Genomic DNA, 20,684 nt, shown 5'->3' on the forward strand with positions numbered 1-20,684 from the left:
GTCCTCTACAACATTCACTTATAGCTATGTCTTCATTGTTGAATCTTTTGAACTAAGTGAATGTGATCGGACCCTAATCTCTCTATGCTTACTATCTCAAACTCTATCTGTCCAAATCATATGCATTCTATTGAAACTGTCGAATGTCTTCTCTGCATCCTTGTCAGCAGAAGACACAGAGACAAACATTAAGTCGGTTAAATGATTCATCCTTATTGACTGAAATTCGGAGAAGCTGGAACAACCATCCGACAAACTTGGCGGGCGTGGGAACGTGGGACAACTCTGAGTATGTTGCATGCTTGCCACATGTCCCACGGATGTGAATAGACAGGGGCACCTGCGTAATTGCGTTGTGCCGCACACCTACTTATAAATGCGTGTCCCCTGCGGTCAAGAAAACCTTCTTCCACCTCTCCACCTCGTCAAAACCCTAGCGCCACCGCTAGCTCTCGACGACGCCAGCGACGAAGCGCTTAGCTGCCGCGACTTCTCCGACGCCATCCTCACTCCGGCCGCAGGCATCGTCCTCTCCGCCACCGCCGTAGGTGTCCTCCCTCGCCAAGTTAGTGCATGGTGGATTGAACTTCTCGGTCTCCTATTCATCCCATCTAGCAGTTCTTCATGTGGTAAATATAACTCTATTTTTACCAGCTTTTTGATCCTCAATGATTCATCCAATTTACCAGAATTGGTTTCTGTCTATACAAAGTTAGATCTATTATGTCTGCATCTCATACTGCCTAGTATATTCACTTAAGCTTCACATCTAGTTAGATTCCTCCCTTGTACTTATTCACGGATTCGTACAAATCTGGAACCGACTCTCAACATATAAGTGAATGTCTTCGCAACATGAGGTCAATGTCTTCAAACTGATTTATCTTCAAAATCTTCTGAGAATGCATATGACCTCTTCCCGTTCCCTCGCATCTCTAATGCTGTCACAGGTACATGTCCGTGGGAGAATCCCTAGGTTCTCATAGTCTGCATTCGTTTGCAGAATTCTTACAGCAACACATTGAGTCTCCCGAAGCCAGTTCCTGTCTGACCAGCAAGAAAAAGCCTTTGAAGCCTTTGAACCTATTGAAACCATTCAGTTTGAAGTTCATGGCTGCAGAGAAATCAGTAAGGAAGGGTGGCAGACAACGTCGTGGGGGAACTTCAAAGGATCTGCCTGATGATCTTGCAGAAATCTACAAAATAGATCCTGAAGAGGATTATAATCAACGCAAGACTCGAATCCAATGGATTCGACGCTGGTGTCGTGACGACAATCTCTTCAAGCGCAACTTCTAGTATGCTAAGGCTTCGGCAAAGGAAAACAAGAAGTCATGGGGATTAGACTTCAATCCTGGTCCCTCTGCTCCCCGTGATGATGGCACACGTGAAGCTGAAGAAAATAGAATTGCCCCCTTTTGCAAACCTTGATGGCCTCATCTCATACGTCTTGGTACAAGGTGCCAAAGTGGATCATTCTGACAATGATGCTGATTCTGATGAAGCCCCAGATCCTCCTCCAAGGCCGCAAAAGCCAAAGAAGATTAAGGCTTCATCATCAGCTGCACCTCCAAAAGCTTCTCGTGTGAAGCCACTGGCCACTGCACCTCCTGAAGATAGTGTGCAGTCTGAAGATCTTTCACGCATCTCCAAGAAGACGGAGAAGAAAAAGAAAATCGTCAAGAGTACTGATCAGGCTTTGACTCCTGCTGCCATTCTGCGTGATGAGCACATTGATCTGTCCACCGATGACGATATTGTAGATGATGCTCTTGAGCAACTGATCAAGAGCAAGGAAGATGCAGAGATCTTCAATAACTTGCCTCTCTTTGATGTGGCCGTCCTCAATAACTTCATTGATGAATGGTTTGACACACCAAATCTTAGCTTTGATGATTTGCAACTTCCCATTGGACTCAGCGTCTCCTTCAATGGCGCTATTGCTTCTGAGCTAGCTATTGCTTAGCGCATCGTCGAACTGAAGCACAAGATTGACTATGAAAAGGCTCAGTTCAAGAAGCATGTGGCCAATCTCAGTGTGCAAGATGTAAAAAACTTCAAAATCATGCTGCACGAGCTCAAAGAAGCCTTTCACAAGAAGCGTGAAGAAGCTCGAGGCTCTCGAGAGCGCATGAAGAATCTGGCTGACAAGTGTGTGCTAGCCTACAATGAGGCTGAGAAGCGCAAGGCTCCTGGTCGTCCTGGCATCGACCCCAGGATGGCTGCAAAGAAGAAGAAGCTATCAACTGTCCAACCTGCACCTTCGAGGCAAGATGAACCTCACATAGTCTTCCCAAGCAGCATGACTAGCTCGAAGCCAAAGGCCATGTCAACCGCTTCAGAACAGAAGAAGACGAGGGCTGCAGAGGCTGAAGCCAGAAAAAGGAAAACCTTAGAAGCCTCTGATGCTGCTCCCTCCAAGAAGAAGCGCAAGATCAAGAAGAATCGGGCTGCTCCCACAGAGCCCTTAGTTGTTGAACCTATCTCAATGGTTCGCCCTGCATCTGAACATCAAGAACGACGAATGATTGTTCATGAGCCTGCTTCCACAGAGGCTTATGAAGCTGAAGAAATTCCAGCAGTTGATCCTATTGCTGCTAAAGACATTGTTCACCATGACAATGTTGAAGATGATGAAGTTCTTCCTCAGATTGAACACAACATGGTATCATCGCCTGTTCTCACGAATAGCGAAATCATTAGCATTGGTCATCCTCTGACGCCAATTGCTTAGGATGCATCATGGGCTGACCGCCCGCAACAACAAGACTCCCCCAGTACTCCCCAACAACAACAAGCCACACCATTCGTGCAAGTTGAAGAGGATGAGGACCTGCCCACTCCATCTCCAAAGGCGTCGCCTGTACTACAAAGGCTTCGCAAAGGACCAAGGCCTCAAGCCCCTCTTCCGAGCGTTCCAGAAGGAGAAGTGCACCATCAACCTGTTGCACGTCAAGTGTTTTCAGAAGCCACTCCTGCTGTGAATGTCTCCGAGTCTGAAGCACTAGCTGTTGAAGACAATCCGGCTGCATCAGCCGATGACGAACATCAAGAAGAACGTGTCCCTACTCCCCCCCCATTCCTGAAGAAGCTGTTCATGATGTGAACGTTTCTGTGCCTGACCCTCCAGCTCAGCAAGTGGAGGTTGAAAACCTTGAGGCTGCCACCACCAACACCAATGAAGCCAATGACATAGTCATGGCTGAAGCTAATGTGGAGCCTGTCCCAAGCACTGTACCAGAAGTCAATGCTGAAAATGCTCCTGAAGCTTCTGTTGTGCAGCCCGAAGCCACTGTTGCTGCCACTGCTCCTGATCCGCCACCAAGGCCCTATACAATCGAGCAAGCATACAACCATGGCAAGCTAGTCACAGTAAGATGGCCCGTTCTGGTCCCTCCGCCTACTGTCTCTAGTCCTCAGTTTGACTATCACATTGAGCATAGGCCTCAGGTCCAGAAGCCAAAGCCAAGACTGCCAAGGTTTCCGGGTACTGCCACATCTGTCGAGTCCTTCAATGCAAATGGCTTCAAAAGCCACAACACATTTTTTGACAGCTCAAAGAACCCCTACACAAGGCCAAGAATATCATCAGATTGGTTCTGGAGTCATCAGCAGCGAAGCTATTACTCCTGTGTTCTGTATGATCAAGGGCGCATTTTCCCTCATATGCGCCTCGACACTGAAGCCATTGCTGGACTTCCATGCCTAGAAGAAGCACTTGACTACTTTCGTGATGCCGGTCTGCTTAGCTTTGTGACAGACAAAGAACATTGGAATGAAGAGCTATTGCTTCAATTCTATCCTACGCTCCACATTCGCGGTTATAACAGAGATACGAAGACATGGGTTCTCGAGTGGATGATAGGAAATGTTCATCATGAAGCCAAAGCTCTTGACATCATTGAGCTTACAGGCCTATCCACTCCCAGAGAGCTATATGAACCTGGTTGTCAAAACCACTGCAATGCACTGGAGAGCATCTTCCATAAGCCTGAACCCAATATGAGCCAGATGTTGAGCATGATGAAGACTTTGCCACATGATGCTGAATATCCAAAGGAGTTCTTTGTTGATGACCTTGAGTATCTGCCGCGCACCATATATCATATCATCAGGTGGACTCTATGGCCTATCAAAGGACATTCATCAGCTGCCAAACTCGAAGGAGCCGTGAAGACATTGGTCTTTTACATCCTCAATGGCATCAACTTCAATGCGCAAGATTTCTTCATCAGGCAACTAGCTGCATCTGGATCTGACCTTTTTGGCCTGAAATTCTATGCTCCATGGGTCATGCGCCTCATAAAGCAACACTCTGCTGTCAACTATCAGCCCTCTGCTCGCAATCATGTGATCTTCCTACCAGAGGTTGATATGTCAGTTGAAGCCATATACCCTGAATCTGCCAAGAAGCCTCTTTGTCATCAAAATGCTGAACATCAAAGCTTCACTCAGCCTATGGAAGGAGTCCAAGCTGTCACGCGTGTCTATCCGATGGCTGGAAATACTCGTCTGCCTCATCGTGCGCCAACTGAAGCTACTGAGGGCACAATTGCTCAAAGGCCAAAGAAGCGCTCTCGGGTCCTCAATGATCGAGAACTTCTTGTGGCACTGCATCAGAAACAGGATAAGCATCATTTTTGGCTCAAGCGTCAGATGCAAAGCCTCTTGGTGGATGTAAATCGCATTCGAAACCTTGCCACCAAGAATGCATTTGTCACTCACGAAACTTGTCGGCGATCATGGAAGAGTTTGACCCTGCTCAGTGCTGAAGCTGATCTTCAAGACGATGGCTTCACTGAAAGATTCAAGTTTGACTCCACTCCTCCACGGAATGCTGTCCTACGTAGAACTCCATCTCTTGAAGACTCTGACTATTCTTCCTCCGCGGCAACTGTCAATGCCAATGTGATCGATGATGAAGACGATGCAACTTCACCGCCCCCTAATTCTTCACGCATCGACACTGCACCAAGTTCATCTGCACCGCCAACCAACAACGACAACCCTGTTGCTTCACCTACTCCTCAAGAAGACGAGTAGATGCTCTATGTCTTCAAACCTTTTTGGTCATTACTGACAAAAGGGGGAGAAGCATATGAGTTGATAGTCTTCAAGCGGGTTCATAAGGGCGGTTGCTTTATATTTTTGCCTAGTGCTTACAACTCTTGCTTTTGATACACTTTGTTCTTTGAGTTGTAACACTTAACCTTGATGGTCGTCTGCTACTTATCTGTGTTTCCATGTGTGATGATAACTTCCGCACTTAGATCATTCTGCAGACGTCCATTTTTCATTATGCATGTCATTCTCTTAGCTATATCATTTCGTGCATGATGAATTATCTTCATAAGTTGAAGAGGATCTCCACAAGTACAACCTGCCATGTGCATTTGCATTCCAAAAGCAAATTATTTATGTGCACATCTTCAGGGGGAGCCCTTGCCACTTATGAAGACAATACGCTATCCTTTACAATTTCACATACTTCTTGCCCGTTGAAAACTTCAACCAGTTTGTCATCAATCACCAAAAAGGGGGAGATTGTAAGTGCATCTAGTGCCACCCTAGTTGGTTTTGGAGTATTGACGACAAAGTTGGTTGAGGGACTAATGCGTTTGTGAGAATTGCAGGATAACGCAGGTAGTGTCCCTCATTGATTCGGTTTACCTACCGGAGATGACCATTAAAAATGTATGAAGACATTGAAGACAATGGTGGTGTGTGAAGATGTTCACATTGAAGACTATGACATGAGAAGACATTGAGTGAAGACTATGGAGCGCGAAGACTGAGTTGTTTCGTTGTTTCCTTTTCTTCTGTGTTGAGTCATAGGAACCACCGTACTGTTAAGTGGGGTCCAAGTGAACTAAGTCAGAGTGACTGAAGTGATGCTCAACCCAAATCCTATGTCTTCGAGCGAAGACAATGAGAGCAAATCTTATCCAGAGCTGGATGAGTCAGCTTTGCTTGTAGCCCAAGTAAAGTTGCCGTGTGTGTTTCAAATCTGACCGTTGGAACACGTGTCAGTTCCTTAGTGACCCAGGGTCATTTCGGACATATCAGGTTGGGTTGCCTTGTGGCTATAAATAGCCCACCCCCTACACCATAAATCGGTGGCTGCTCAGAGTTAGTTTACGGCTTTTGTCGTTTTGAGAGCAGCCCACCTCGAAGCCTTTGAGAGAGAAATCCTTGCGATGACAAAGCCCAAACACCCAGAGCCAGAGAGTGTTAGGAATCACTGAAGTCTTTCTGTCTGTGTGACCTGAAGACTTATTACACTTGAGGACTGTGTATCCTCCAGCCGGTTAGGCATCACGTTCTGAGCATCCAAGAGTCATTGTGGATTGCCGGTGAACGAAGTCTGTGAAGGTTCGGAAGTCTACCTTGAAGACTTACCAGAGTGATTGGGCGAGGACTGTGTGTCCTTAGCTCAAGGGGAATAAGGTGAAGACGCGGTCTTCTGAGTTGAATCTCAGCCTCCTTAACTAGACGTACAGTTGTCACAGCAACTGGAACTGGTCGAACAAATCATGTGTCTTCAACAAGTGACTGGTTCTATCCCTTCCCTCCTTTACTTTGAGTTTGTATTCGTGAAGTCATTGCTTATCTTTCTTATCTGTTTGACTTCATTGCTTGACTACTATTGTTGATTGGCTTCATACTATCTTCTGTCCTGACCCTTACTACCTAGCTGCTATTAGTCTTCGTACGTTAACACTATTGCATACTTGACTATGGCTTGCTTGTTGTAGTTTATCTTCCGCTGCATATCAATTAGGTCATTTCTACTGTTTGTCTTTGAAACTTCCACGTTTTGAAGACTTTGATAAAAATCTCCTATTCACCCCCCCTCTAGTCGATAACTAGCACTTTCACCAACAAGTACATATCAATGTCGTTTCTTGCATTATCCTACTCATACTCTGAACAATGTTGATCTTACATTAACATTTCATGTCCTTTTATATATGATGTAGTGTCCTTACAGTTGCTGCCCTTCATAATCACACCACCTTTGCCAAAAACAGGGAAGCACAACTGGTTCCTCGCTCGATTAGACTACGACAATAGACTGATGATCATTTGGACACATGAGCTGGAAAAGATATATTGCAAAAACCCCGCTGTGTACAAGCATCGTGAAATACGTGAGTACCCGGACAGTGGTTGTTACGTCTATGAGCAGGATACCAGCTTGTTGGGGCCTTCAAGATTTTTGAGTTGGAGGCGGGTAAACAACCTTGGTTCACACTCTCTATTTCTCAGACTCAATTATCCGATTAACCAGGAGCTCACCGTTGGCAAGGACCTTGATGGTAGAGAGGCTCTGTTTGCTATGGAAAACTGTGTCTACACAGTGAGCCCTAGGACTTCGGGAGCAAACTCCCCTGACTGATACAGCCTGCAACCAAAATAAGGTGAGAATGACAAAGGCATCTGGATTAACTTTGATCCTTGGATGTCTCAAGTCCGACAGGCGGTGATGCAGTTCAAGCCCTCAAGTTGATAGGTAATTGGGCTGTTGCATCGAAAGGGTGGAGTACTGGTGTCTCTGGATCACTGGTCGTTGAAGTGGGGCTGCAAATTATGATGGTGTTGGATCATCCCTCTTTGAATGACTTGTTGTCTTTGCTGCTTGTTCTGGATGGGTAGTTCTCTCTTTTGTTATGCATATTCCTTGTCATTTGGTCATCCTCGTCTATGTAACTCTTACTATGTAAGAGTTGCCTCTATTTAGAATGTCATTCTCGTCTGGATCATGAGAGTCTGAGCGCTGCAGATGGGTGCGTTTTGGTGTTTTAGCAAGACTTCTTATGAACTATCATGTCTTGTTGTTTATGTCAGTAGTAGTCACTAGTCAGTGTTTGAATGTTGTATATATCGTTGTATCAAACTGTTTATTGTCTCGAACTGCTGGTGGGATAAATGAGGGCATCACCATTCTCCAATGTTTAGAGTATATCTCCTTTTTTCAAGTTATAATTTGAGCTCAGTGTCTTTTCGATGATGTACACTTGTTTGGGCCAGTGAGTTGTTGTTGAATATGGGCCAAGTAGTAACACAATGCCAAATAGGTCAATTATGACTCTTAGGCCGGGCTCTCAAAAGATCCTCAAAAAAAGGTCGGCTCTCAAAAAAAGAAAGAATAAGGACTCTTAGGCTGACACATGGGCGCCACCAGTGTTTTAGTGCGCTTGCGCGTCGAGAGCATATTGGCGCATGTTCGAAATTCATGCTACCTTTTCATCCCCAATTTCATGCCCCTCCCCCACCTCTGGAATCTCGATTCCTACTCCAGTTCCCCCAAATCCCCCTCCTGTACTCCCTGTACTCAGGTGCACTATCATGTCATTGGTCAACGCGGATCTTCAAGCCGGAGATCCTGATGTCCGTCCTGCCTTCGGGCGCTGCGTGCTGTCTCTCAATAGTGGCATGGCAGCGCTTGACGACCAGTTTGCCGGCAAAGTGCTGATGGTAACCATCAATGGCGACCGACCTCCCCTCTTGCCGGACGACCTTGTCAAAGTTGTTGCCATTGCGCACGACATCCAAATAAGTGACTTGCTTGTCGAAGTCTGTCCGCCACCGGCTGATTTCTTCGCCAGGTTCCGGACAACTTCCGACTGCAGTCGTGTGTTCGAATCTTCCCGACGTTTGTTCTGCGACGGTGCGCTCGTGAGATTTGATTGGTGGGACCCAAGATGGGGCTCGTTGCCCTCTGAGCTTGAGTTTTTAACAAAGCTTACCTTCCATAGCATGCCTCGACGTGCTTGGAACAGCGAGTCCATGAATGAGCTTATCAACGACCTTGGAGGTGAGCTCGTAAGTATGTTTGTTCCTCCATACAGCTGGGCTCTGACGGTTATGGCATGGATGAAGAAGCGGTCCACCATATCGAATGTGATTGGTGCTGAGATACTGGTGTAGGAACCAGGGTGCTGAGATACAGCTGGGCTCTAACGGTTATGGCTCGGAACGATGGATGGCACAGGGCCTACTCCATCGCGCGGCGGAGGCCACTGCTTCTTTGGGAGAAGAGGCAAGGCTGGCTGCCTGGATGTGCTCTAATTTGAGGTAACAACTAAATTTTGTTAGATATTAGTTAAATCCGAGCTATGGGTCTGAAGCACTGATGTGCCAATACATTTGATTGTGACATGTTCTATTTTTGTACCTGAACCTTTTTTTAGAAAGGGTTGTATGTCAACTTAATGTGCTAGCAGAACTTATTGTGTTGTTTGTCTGTTTTCTTTGCACGGAATTCAAGATATTTCCCCGTCATTGATAAAGACGATGAACCGTTATGTACAAATTCGTTGGTTTCAAGATAGCCCTACTCGTAGCAATCTATTGCTTCCACCCTGATTGTGCCGCCTGCGTGAAATTTTTGTATGCAAGTTCATTGTGCTATGATGTTATATATGATTGTGTCAACTATATAAGTTTTTACTGAGCATCAGCAATGCATATGGCTGAAAGATGTATTTACGAGCATCGATCGATGGTTCTCTGTCTCTCTCTCTCACACACACACGCACATACACACACGCACAAGTAGGACCCGTTGAATTATTTCTTCGCTCGTGACAGCTTTTAATTAGGTTCCACTGTACTCTAAATGTTTTCTTAAGTTATTAATTAAGCTCACTGACTTCAAAAAGTTGCACAGAAGCCTTGTTTGGGCCTTTCCGACGTCGCTGAATGTGGGCTGAGTAGCCATGTAAAGTTGTATTGTACTACTAGATCATTGGTGGCGCGCGTTGCTGCGCCCGTCCAATTTTACGATGGAATGATAGGTATTACCACAGGTAGATATTGTTGTAAGTGTGTAGACATAGCCATAGTTGGAAACATTTCCAATTTTCATCAGTATGTAAAAATGGAGCCCGTAATTGACCAATATAGGAAAGGTGAATTTTATTTGGTGTGGAAAGTAGAGTGGTACCGGTTATGGACTTGCGGGTCAAGATGGACACAGGTTTCAGTTTTCAGGGTTGAAAGATGTATTAGAAGATTGGTGCACAACTCAGAGCACCACGCAAGACAAGAGTTCAATTAGGACTCTTACAAAAATAATAATGCTTAACATAGGTTGTTCCATATACCTAGTCTAAAAAAGAAACCTTTAACTCTTAACCAAGAAAATATATATCCTTATTGGGTGTAGAAATTTTCATCATCTCCAAAATAGTTACAATTAGGTGTGCGTGTGATGCATTGTTTTTCATAGTATGTTGGGGAAGCACAGACCCACCCAATTTGTCTCCATCATTCAAAAAATTTGCAATAACATCGAAAAGAACATACACAGGAGTGCTCACATCTTGTTTCAGAACAGGCACACTATGAAAAATAATAACTCTGCCACTTTTTTCTCCTCTAGAAAGCCAAAGTCCTTCTGACGTAAGCTTCGGAACAACTTTGGCTTTAGCCTTACCTACTAAACCAACAACTTTGGCCTGCTCATATAAGTAGAAAGAATTAACACATCAAAACTTCACTATGGATAATAGATGGTAAAATAGTATAAGAAGAATAAAGTCGCTTGGAAGGAAATGTGAAAAGTAAATCTATTATCTATTGAAGAATGGTAGTACCTAATGGTGGCTGCAAGGACACAGAACATAAGTCTATTTAGTATCTCCCAATGCTTTTAAAGCTCCTCACATGTCCACAAGCGATTATCTAATTACAGAACAATTGCCACATCAATTATAGCTACTATAGTGTTGCAAAACTACCAACATGAAAAAGCACAACAGACTGGGCATTGGAATCTAAATTAAATATTTTTCTTCACTCTCTAGCGTAATATAACAGATGTCAATATGGGGCATGTAGAGGAAAAGGAAACAATTGTCTGTAGCAAATATATCTTTTGGCTATTCCCCAGATAGAGTTAATTTACAACTACTGGAAAATCTTTTACCAAAGTAACCTGTAGGAAAAAATTGGCAAGCACCAATCAACAAAAAGTCAAGATACTTAAAAAGAGTATGTGGTGGGTGCAGTGTCCCCATCGAATCTCTACTTATTTGCAGAAGGATCGCCCTCACTTGGGTGTACTTCTATCTCAATCCAACCCCTTATATCGAGGGTGGATTCGTGAAGAGTCCCAGTAGACAGTCCAAGTGCACTTGTGATCTCTGTTAGCAGTACATGTCTTAGAGCATATGCTTTTGCTGCCACTTAAAAAGCGTATGAAAAGTATTTCTAGTCAGTACGAAATCAAGATGTGGTAATTGTTGACATGAAGGGAAACTTACACCAGGGACATGGATTAATTTGGTTGTAGGATCTGCATCTGCTTCACCGAGTGGCTTCTTTTCTTTTTTTGAGTGAAGATTTTGCGGTCATTGTGTAGTTCGGTATAAGCTACACGATCTATGGTTCAAAGAGTCCTTGTATATTTTTCATCGTGATATTGACCTATATACAGGAAGAAGTGAGAACAAACATTGTTAACGAAATCTCGCATCAAAAAAAACTTGCCAAGGATAGATGCAAGGAGAGAAGCCTCGTGAAAGTTTCAAAATCTATTGGTATCTGGTTGTATGGAGTGGTAAGTGCTCCAGTGTGGGTTCCTATGTGAGCACCGCGGTTCAATTCATTGTCAGATATGGAAGCGAAATTTTCAACAGTGTTGATTGGTAGGTTTATCCATCTCCATGAAGGGTATCAAATTATGTTGGATCTGAAAAAAGCCACACAACAAACATAAACTGGATACTTAGGTACCTTTGGGAAGGTATTGGTCAATTTCGATAAGTTTCGTGCTAACAGTTTGTACCCAGAAAATAAGCTTCACATGTGGCTCAGTTGCAACGCTCGGTTATGAAAATTGATGCTATCTTCTATGATGATTCCACTCTGTACTCCTCACGCACTCCTAACACACAAAAATAATAATTTAAAGTCCACCGAGTGCATGGTTATTCTTGTGCATTGCATCAAATACATGATATGCACATGGCTAAATAAATCAAAGTCTAAATGGTTCAAAGAAAACAAGCAATGGGAAGACATAACCAGGAACATAGGCTGGCGCCATGGCCATTCTTGCCATCATCGAACCTCCTCTTCCCCTTACATCTGGCTGCTCGTCAGTACATGGAACACCAATGAAATCTTCTCCATACAAGATGTTTTGTGTCAAACTTTATTCCCGCAGAACAAAAACCAAATCAACAATCTGTTGAATTGCTTAAATAGGTACCATGGAATAAAGGGGAAATCATACCTCACAAATGAATCTAGGAAAGCTTCATGTTACATAACCGATTACAGATATGTCACCATGGACACACTAGAAACTCATCGTGGTCACCCTGACAACGCATCCTTCTCGCCGTCTCCATGCCAACCCCTCTGAACCACCTGGAGGAGCTGCTTGCATCTTGGATTCACAAGAACTAGATCGGTTTAGGGTTGCCAGGAGGTGCTCAACATACATCCGCGCGGGTGCTCGAGCGAGGTTGGATCCGGTGGCAGAGCCACCTACATGACGTATGAACAAATCTGGTTCGTGCGTCGGTGGTGTAGTGTCGCGACCGATCTAAGAGTGCAACCCCTTCCTGTTGCATCTTGAGGGTAAAACATGAGAAGGAGGATGATGGTGGCTGGGCAAAGATGAGGCATCGTTCCGCGGATGGGGATTTCGGCGGTGACTACAAAACTGCCGAGGTCGTGAGAGAGAGACGAGAGGTCAGGGAGAGGGAGGCGAGTGTAGGCTGTTACATGTACGGGTGCTATTACGGGCCTAGTAGGCCTAATTGAGTCCCAGGCGCCCAAAAAAGCCACCAGAGCAGCGGCCCAATAAGGTTACCGCTCGTTAAGATTAATCAGAAGACTCGTTGTGCGATTAAGAGCCAATCTGATGGCCAAGAATGCCCAAGAGTGATGATCCAACGGATACAAATGCTAATAGCGTGGGAGGGCAGGAAAAGTGCTCAGTTTTAATGTTTTTAAATACATCCCTTTTTTTTGAACATCAGCAATGCAACTGGTCCGACAGTTGTACACAATATCTGGGTCAACTTGTTATTATCCGCCCCGTTGGGCTGCAAATCTTTCCTAGGAGGGATGCATTAGGCTTAACAAGAAAATGGGCTTTAAGAAATAATAAATGGGATGTAATTATAAAAACTGGGCAGTAACTATAAAAAAGCACCAAACACGTAATTAGTTAAAAAAATATTATTATTGGATTTTGGAAATTTTAATTTCATTACTTGTTGTGCGGCAATATTTCGTTTGATTTTTATGTAATACAAATTTATTTTGAAATTATATTTAATCTGACTATAAATTTCAGGATAAAAATATTTCGGATCCCATCAAAATGTGGAAAATTTTATTGAATTCTGTTTTGAGCGGTTAGTTGAAATTATTAATAGTTGTCCTAGCTAGAAAATGGAATGTACTTTTAAAAAACTATAAATGGGTTGTAGTAAATTCCATTAGAAATCAAAAATGGGTTGTACATTCTTACAAATCGCAAATGGGCTATATGTTCTCTGCCACACACTTGTGGGCGTACTAAGTTGACGCGTCCCCTAAAAAAACTAAGTTGACGTGTATGCAAGGCTTTGTCAACTTATAGTCAACACACGGTTCTAGCAGCAGCGGCCGTTGGATGTCCATCTAACGGATGTCGCGCTTCTTCTTCAATCTCAGATATTCTTGCTTCAGCTGCCCAAAAAATGATTCCTTCCCCTGAAATCTGGGGCGCACCATTTCGGGGCTTGACCTGTGGGCCTAGTAATTTGACGCATACCAAGGGCTTTGTCAACTTAGTCAATATAAACGATTCTAGCTGCAGTGACCATACGATGTCCATCCAACGGCCGTCCTACTTCTTCAACATCTGGTCTTCTTGCTCCAGCCGCCCAAACCAGTGCTGGGCGTGCCGCCTGCTCCTGCCACCAATGTCCGGCTATGCTGTCCCCGCTGTCCATGACATCCCTCTATACACACCCACACCTCTTGTTATTCTCCGGCGACGGCAGCCTCACACCGCAGCCGAAGCAGTCAACCCACATACTTCCCTCTGCGTGGTCATCCACTTCCACATCTTCCCCAGCTCTACGTCATTCCCTTCCTAGGCCTTGCCGTCGTCCACTGCCTCGGTGCTCTCGGCACGGCGTGGTCAACGAAGGACAACCATCGGAAGAGGACTTTAGGCGGTGAGGCTAACAGCTAGACCCACCAACTACATCTTCGAACACAAGGAAGTGCCTCCTTATTACTCGCAAAATAAAAATGATTCCTCCCCCAGATAGCTGGGACCGACCAGCTATATCTTCGCACGCAAGGAAGTGCGTCCTTATCCTCCTTGACAGCTGGGAGCCACCCGGTCAAAGCGTACGTAGCGTTATCTGTCTGGTCGCGAATGTGTATGTACATACTGGTCAATCGGTCTCTCTGCAAGTATGAACCGTGGCCAAGTAAGTAGCGGCACGTGTCATTGTAGAGCACCCGCCATAGCTGTTCACGCAGTCCTGTCTAAGTCATGTATACGTACGTACAACCACAGGGCAAAAAATATGGCCACGTACGTACATACAGGCGGGGTCTCGAGCGCATACTCGCGCATATATACGGACGACCAGGGCTTGTGTACATGGAGAGGCAACGGACGGCAGCAACGGTGTCCTATAAATCAGGCAGCGAACCGGTTGGGTCAGAACGGAGAAACAACGTCCTGTTCATCGGGAGGCAACCGACTGGGTCGAAATGCGTCTTGTTAAACGGGAGCCAACCGGCTTGGCCGGAATAGACGAAATGGGGTCTGGCGTACCGCAGAACAGAGAAAACGGCCTTCTGTTCGACCGGCCACGGTCGAAATGGGATCCTATTCATCGGGAGGGGTCTGTCGTACCGCAAAACGGAGGAAACGAACTTGTGTTTGAGTGCCTACGGTCGAAACAAGGTCCTGTTGATTGGGAGGGGTGTGGCGTACCACAAAATGGAGGAAACGGACTTGTGTTGGAGCGCCTACGGTCGAAACAGGGTTCTGTTCATCCACCGTCTACCGCCTCGCTCTAGCCTCCATGGGCTACTGTTCATCCACCGTCAACCTCATCCAGCCTCCACCTGTGACTGTTATTCACGGGCTCCTGTTCATCTAGCCTCCACCGCTCCTCCACCGGCTACTGTTCAACCAGCCCTCTCCACAGGGTCCTGTTCAACCACCCCTCCACGGGCTACTGTTCATCCAGCTATCCACCGGCTACTGTTCAACCAGCCCTCCATGGGTCCTGTTCATCCAGCCCTCCACGGGGTCCTATTCATCCACCACCAACTGGCTCGATCGGGGTCATGTTCATCTAGCGGCAACGGCCTCTACTACAATGGGGTCTTGTTCATCCAATCCCCGCCGGGAACTGTTCATCCAAACCCCCAACAATGCTCACTGTTCATCAAGAGGCAGCAGTAGCAAAGGAATCACTCGATCGGCTTCAGTTAGCAGCACTAGCGAAGGAATCGCTCGATCGGGTTCAGTTAACAGCCAGATCGATCAATCGCTCGGGTTCAGTAATGCGTAGCCTGCAGTGCAATCACTCAGGTTCAGTAGGTGAACACCTTGCTCGGGTTCAGCTAGAGCCCAACGCCTCGCACCCACGCGCGTACGTGTATGAGAGAAACGTGCATCGCTCGGCCCCCGACCACCCGTCGTAACCGGGAAATCCCCGATATTTTCCTCGCCCTCACTTCTACCACGGTTGTTTCCGTCATGGACGGCCCAAAGAATGTCATGCGGCTGCATCTCCGGCCCACCCTAGACGAAAAGCCTGTTTTCTGTCATGATTTTTTGTCATAAAAGTAGGATCCCACCACATCTATGATGATACCGGGTTTTGTCACAATTATAGTCATAGAAGTGTCATAAGCATGACAGAAAAAATTTCGTTCGGCCCAAAATGTCACGGATGTGTCTTTTTTTGTAGTGACAACTACGGTAGGTATTTCCCTCGGTGATGAGACCAAGGTTATCGAACCAATAGGAGAATCACGCAACACTACGTAAACGGTACATGCACACAAAGAACAAATACTTGCAACCGGACGTGTAAGAGGGGTTGTCAATCCCTCACGGGTATAAGATAGATAAAATTGTAGTAGATTGGATAAATAGATCTAGCGAAAATGTGAAATAAAATAAATAACAAAAAGTTGCAGCAAGGTATTTTTGGGTTTTTGGAATAATAGATCTGAAATTAAAAGTGGCAAATAATAGATTGGAAATCAAATATGAAGAAGAATAGTCCCCGAGGTCGTAGATTTCACTAGTGGCTTCTCTTGAGAAAAAGAGCATACAGCGGGTAAACAAATTACGGTTGGGCAATTGATAGAACTTCAAATAATTATGACGATATCCAGGCAATGATCATTATATAGGCATCACTTCCAATATTAGTAGATCGACTCCTGCCTGCATTTACAACTATTACTCCACACATCGACCGCTATCCAGCATGCATCTAGTGTATTAAGTTCATGGAGAAATGAAGTAATGTAATAAGAATGATGACATGATGTACACAAGATCTATTCATGTAGGAATAGACCCCATCTTGTTATCCTTAATAGCAACGATCGATACGTGTCTTGCTGCCCCTTCTGTCACTGGGAAAGAACACCGCACGACCGAACCCATCACAAAGCACCTCTTCCCATGGCAAGAATAATCGATCTAGTTGGCCTAACTAAACCAAAGATTCAAAAAAGAAATACGAGGCTATAAGTAATCATGCATACAAGAGATCAAAAGAAGAATCAAATAACTTTATGGATAAAATAGATCTGATCATAAACTCAAAGTTCATCGGATCCCAACAAACACACCGCAAAAAGAGTTACATCAAATAGATCTCCAAGAGACCATTGTATTGAGAATCAAAAGAGAGAGAGGAAGCCATCTAGCTACTAACTACGGACCCGTAGGTCTACAATGAACTACTCACGCATCATCGGAGAGGCACCAATGAGGAGGATGAACCCCTCCGTGATGGTGTCTAGATTGGATCTGGTGGTTCTGGAACTTGTGGCGGTTGGAATTGTGTTTCGTCGACTCCCCTAGGGTTTTTGGATTTTCGTGGTATTTATAGACAAAAGAGGCAGTGCAGGATGTGGCCGAGGTGGGCACAACCCACCAGGGCGCGCCTAGGCCCCCATGCGCGCCCAGGTGGGTTGTGCTCCCCTTGGAGCCCCCCTCTGGTACTTCTTTGGCCCAACAGGTGTCTTCTGGTCCCGAAAAAATCTCCAAAAAGTTTGCTGTGTTTGGACTCCATTTGGTATTGATTTTCTGCGAAGTAAAAAAAAAGCAAAAAACTACAACCGACACTGGGCACTATGTCAATAGGTTAGTCCCAAAACATGATATAAAGTTGCTATAAAATGATTATAAAACATCCAAGAATGATAATATAACAGCATGGAACAAGCAAAAATTATAGATACGTTGGAGATGTATCAGCATCCCCAAAGTTTAATTCCTACTCGTCCTCGAGTAGGTAAATGATAAAAATAGAATTTTTGATGTGGAATGCTTCCTAACATGTTCATCACATATTCTTTTCTTTTCTAGCATGGACATTTGGACTTTTATATGATTCAAAGCAATAATCTAGTTTTGACATGAAGATTTCAATACTCAAGCATATCAACAAGCAACCAAGTCTTTCAAAATATCAATGCTAAAGCAAGTTATTGCTAGCCCATTATGCTCAATCATTGATCCATTCATGAAACACACTCGCATATTAGCTACACCCAATGCTCAAGTACGATCATAATGCCCCTCTGTTGGTGCTTTCTAAGATAAGACGAAGACTCAAATAAAAATAGAAATTGCATAAAGTAAATAAAAAGGCCCTTCACAGAGGGAAGTATGGATTTGTAGAGGTGCCAGAGCTCAAAGCAGAAAAATAGAGATAAAACATTTTGGGTGGCTTGTTTTTCCTATCGACGAAAACGATCGAGTTGTTCCCAATACTTTCCATGCTAGATGTATTATAGGCGGTTCCCAAATAGAAAATAAAGTTTATTCCTTTTTCCACCATACTTTCACATTCCACGGCTAGCCATATCCACGGGTACCGTCCATACCAATATTTTCCAAGGAATTTATTATTTGACAACATGAAGTAAATTCATTTTCATTTCGGGATTGGGCATCCCTAATACCTTTGACGTACTCTCATGCAATGACAAGTGAATAAACACTCATCTTGAGAATAAAACATCTAGCATGGAAAAATATCGGACACCCCTTACCGTTTCATGAGCAGTACGCGCACACAAAAAGGAAAATTATTTTGAAAATTAAAGATGGCACATACAAATTTGCTTAGAACGGCACGAAAACACTGCATATATGTAGGTATAGTGGACTCATATGGCAAAACTAGGTTTAAGGATTTTGTATGCAGAAGTAGTATTCCTACTTAGTACAGGTGAAGGCTAGCAAAAAGATTGAGAAACATCCAACCAAGAAACAAAAAATCTCATAAGCGAGCATTAAGCATAACTAACACCGAATAGTGCACCACAAGTAGGATGCAATTTCATTGCATAACTATTGACTTTCGTGCTTGCATGGGGAATCACAAACCTTAACACCAATATTCTTACTAAAGCACAATTACTCATCAACATGACTCACATATCACTATCATCATATCGCGAAACTATTAAAAAGAATCAAGTTTAATTTGTCCAATGATCTTCATGAAAGTTTTTATTATATCCCTCTTAAATATCTAACACTTTGGGACTAGTTTCATATGTTGCTTTTGATAGCTCAAACAAATCTAAGTGAAGAACATGAGCATAAAAAAATTCGTCTCTCAAAATAATATAAGTGAAGCATGAGAGAATTTCTTCAAAACTTACTAACTCTCAAATAAATCTAAGTGAATCATGAGAGCATTTCTTCAAAAATATTAAAGCACACCATGCTCAAAAAGATATATGTGAAGCACTAGCACAATTTCATAGCTCAAATTTTTTAAGTGAAGCACATAGAGCAATTCTAACAAATCATAACCTAATTTTGGCTCTCTCAAATAGGTGTGTTCAGCAAGGATACTTGACACAAAATAAAATGCAAAACAAACAAGGACTCATATAATACAAGACGCTCCAAGCAAAATTCATGATATGTGATGACTAAAAATATAGCTCCAAGTAAAATACCGATGGTCGTTAGAAGAAAGATGGGATGCCACTCGGGGGCATCCCCAAGCGTAGTTGCTTGTTTCTATTTGGATAATAACTTGGGGTGCCATGGGGCGTCCCCAAGCTTAGGCTCTTCTTACTCCTTATTCTTTCATCCATCATGATCTCACCCAAAACTTGAAAACTTCAATCACACAAAACTCAACAAACCTTCGTGAGATCCATTAGTATAACAAAGCAAATCACCACTCTAAGTACTGTTGCAAACCCATTCATATTTTATTTTTGCATTATATCTACTATATTCCGACTTTTGTATGGCTTATACCCCCCCCCCCTCGATAAAGTCCATAGATTCATCAAAATAAGCACACAACACAAAGAAAACAGAATCTGTCAAAATGGAACAATCTGTAGGAATCTGGAAACTTTGTATACTTCTATAACTCCAAAAATTCTGAAACATTAGGTAAGTGTAGGCAATTTGTATATCAATCTTTTGTAAAAAAATAGAATTTTATCACGTTTGTGTAATTCTAAACAATTATGTTTCTGGCGCACAAAGTTTCTGTTTTTCAACAAGATCAAATCAACTATCACCTAACATGATCCCAAAGGCTTTACTTGGCCCAAACACTAATTAAAACATAAAAAACACAATCATAACAGTAGCATAATTGTGCGAACACTCAAGAAAAGAAAGACAAGGGCAAAAATAAATTTTGTTCATTGGGTTGCCTCCCAACAAGTGCTATTGTTTCATGCCCTTAGCTAGGCGTAAAGCATAAATCTAAGTGTTGTCATTTGTAGTTTTAGCAACTTTTGTAAGGGCTTTTGTCAAACACGGGAGGCTCTTTACGCTTCCCTAAGTTCTCAGGAAAAGAAACCATTTTGAGATCCAAAATATCCAACCGTTTATTGCAAAGTGTAATCAAAGTATTCATGCGATTGAGGTTTCCACTAATATGTTTGAGAGGTTCATTATATTTTTGCAACTCGACCATATGTTTATGCAAATCACTCAACTTGTCTAAAATTTGAACCCCTTCTTGAGTAAAAGGAATCCCATTTTTGGTTGGTGGAATTCCCAAGATCCCCTCTATGATCTCATAAGTAGTATTGGCATCAAGTTCAATAAAAATTCCCTTTAGCGACAAAATCCAAGAGTTGTCTATGATGCAAAGCTAATCCTATATAAAATTTGAAGCAAAATCCTTGCATCTCCTTTAAGATTGCTAATGCGATAAGGTTCCATTAATCTATACCAAGCATATTTCAAATTTTCTCCTTGTTTTTGCTTGAAGCATAGAACTACAAAATTTGGTGACAAAGGAGGGGTAGCCATGCTAGCCATAATGACAAAGTAGGCAAGCAAGGTTGCACTCATTAATAGATCTGACGAGAAAACAGAGAACGAAAAAGGGGGCAAATAAAATGGAATTTTTTTGTGTAGTGAGGGAGATGAAAACGAGAGGCAAATGGCAAATAATGTAAATTGC

The sequence above is a fragment of the Triticum aestivum genome, chromosome 7B (genome assembly GCF_018294505.1).
Source record: "Triticum aestivum cultivar Chinese Spring chromosome 7B, IWGSC CS RefSeq v2.1, whole genome shotgun sequence".
In the NCBI taxonomy this organism is placed as follows: domain Eukaryota; kingdom Viridiplantae; phylum Streptophyta; class Magnoliopsida; order Poales; family Poaceae; genus Triticum; species Triticum aestivum.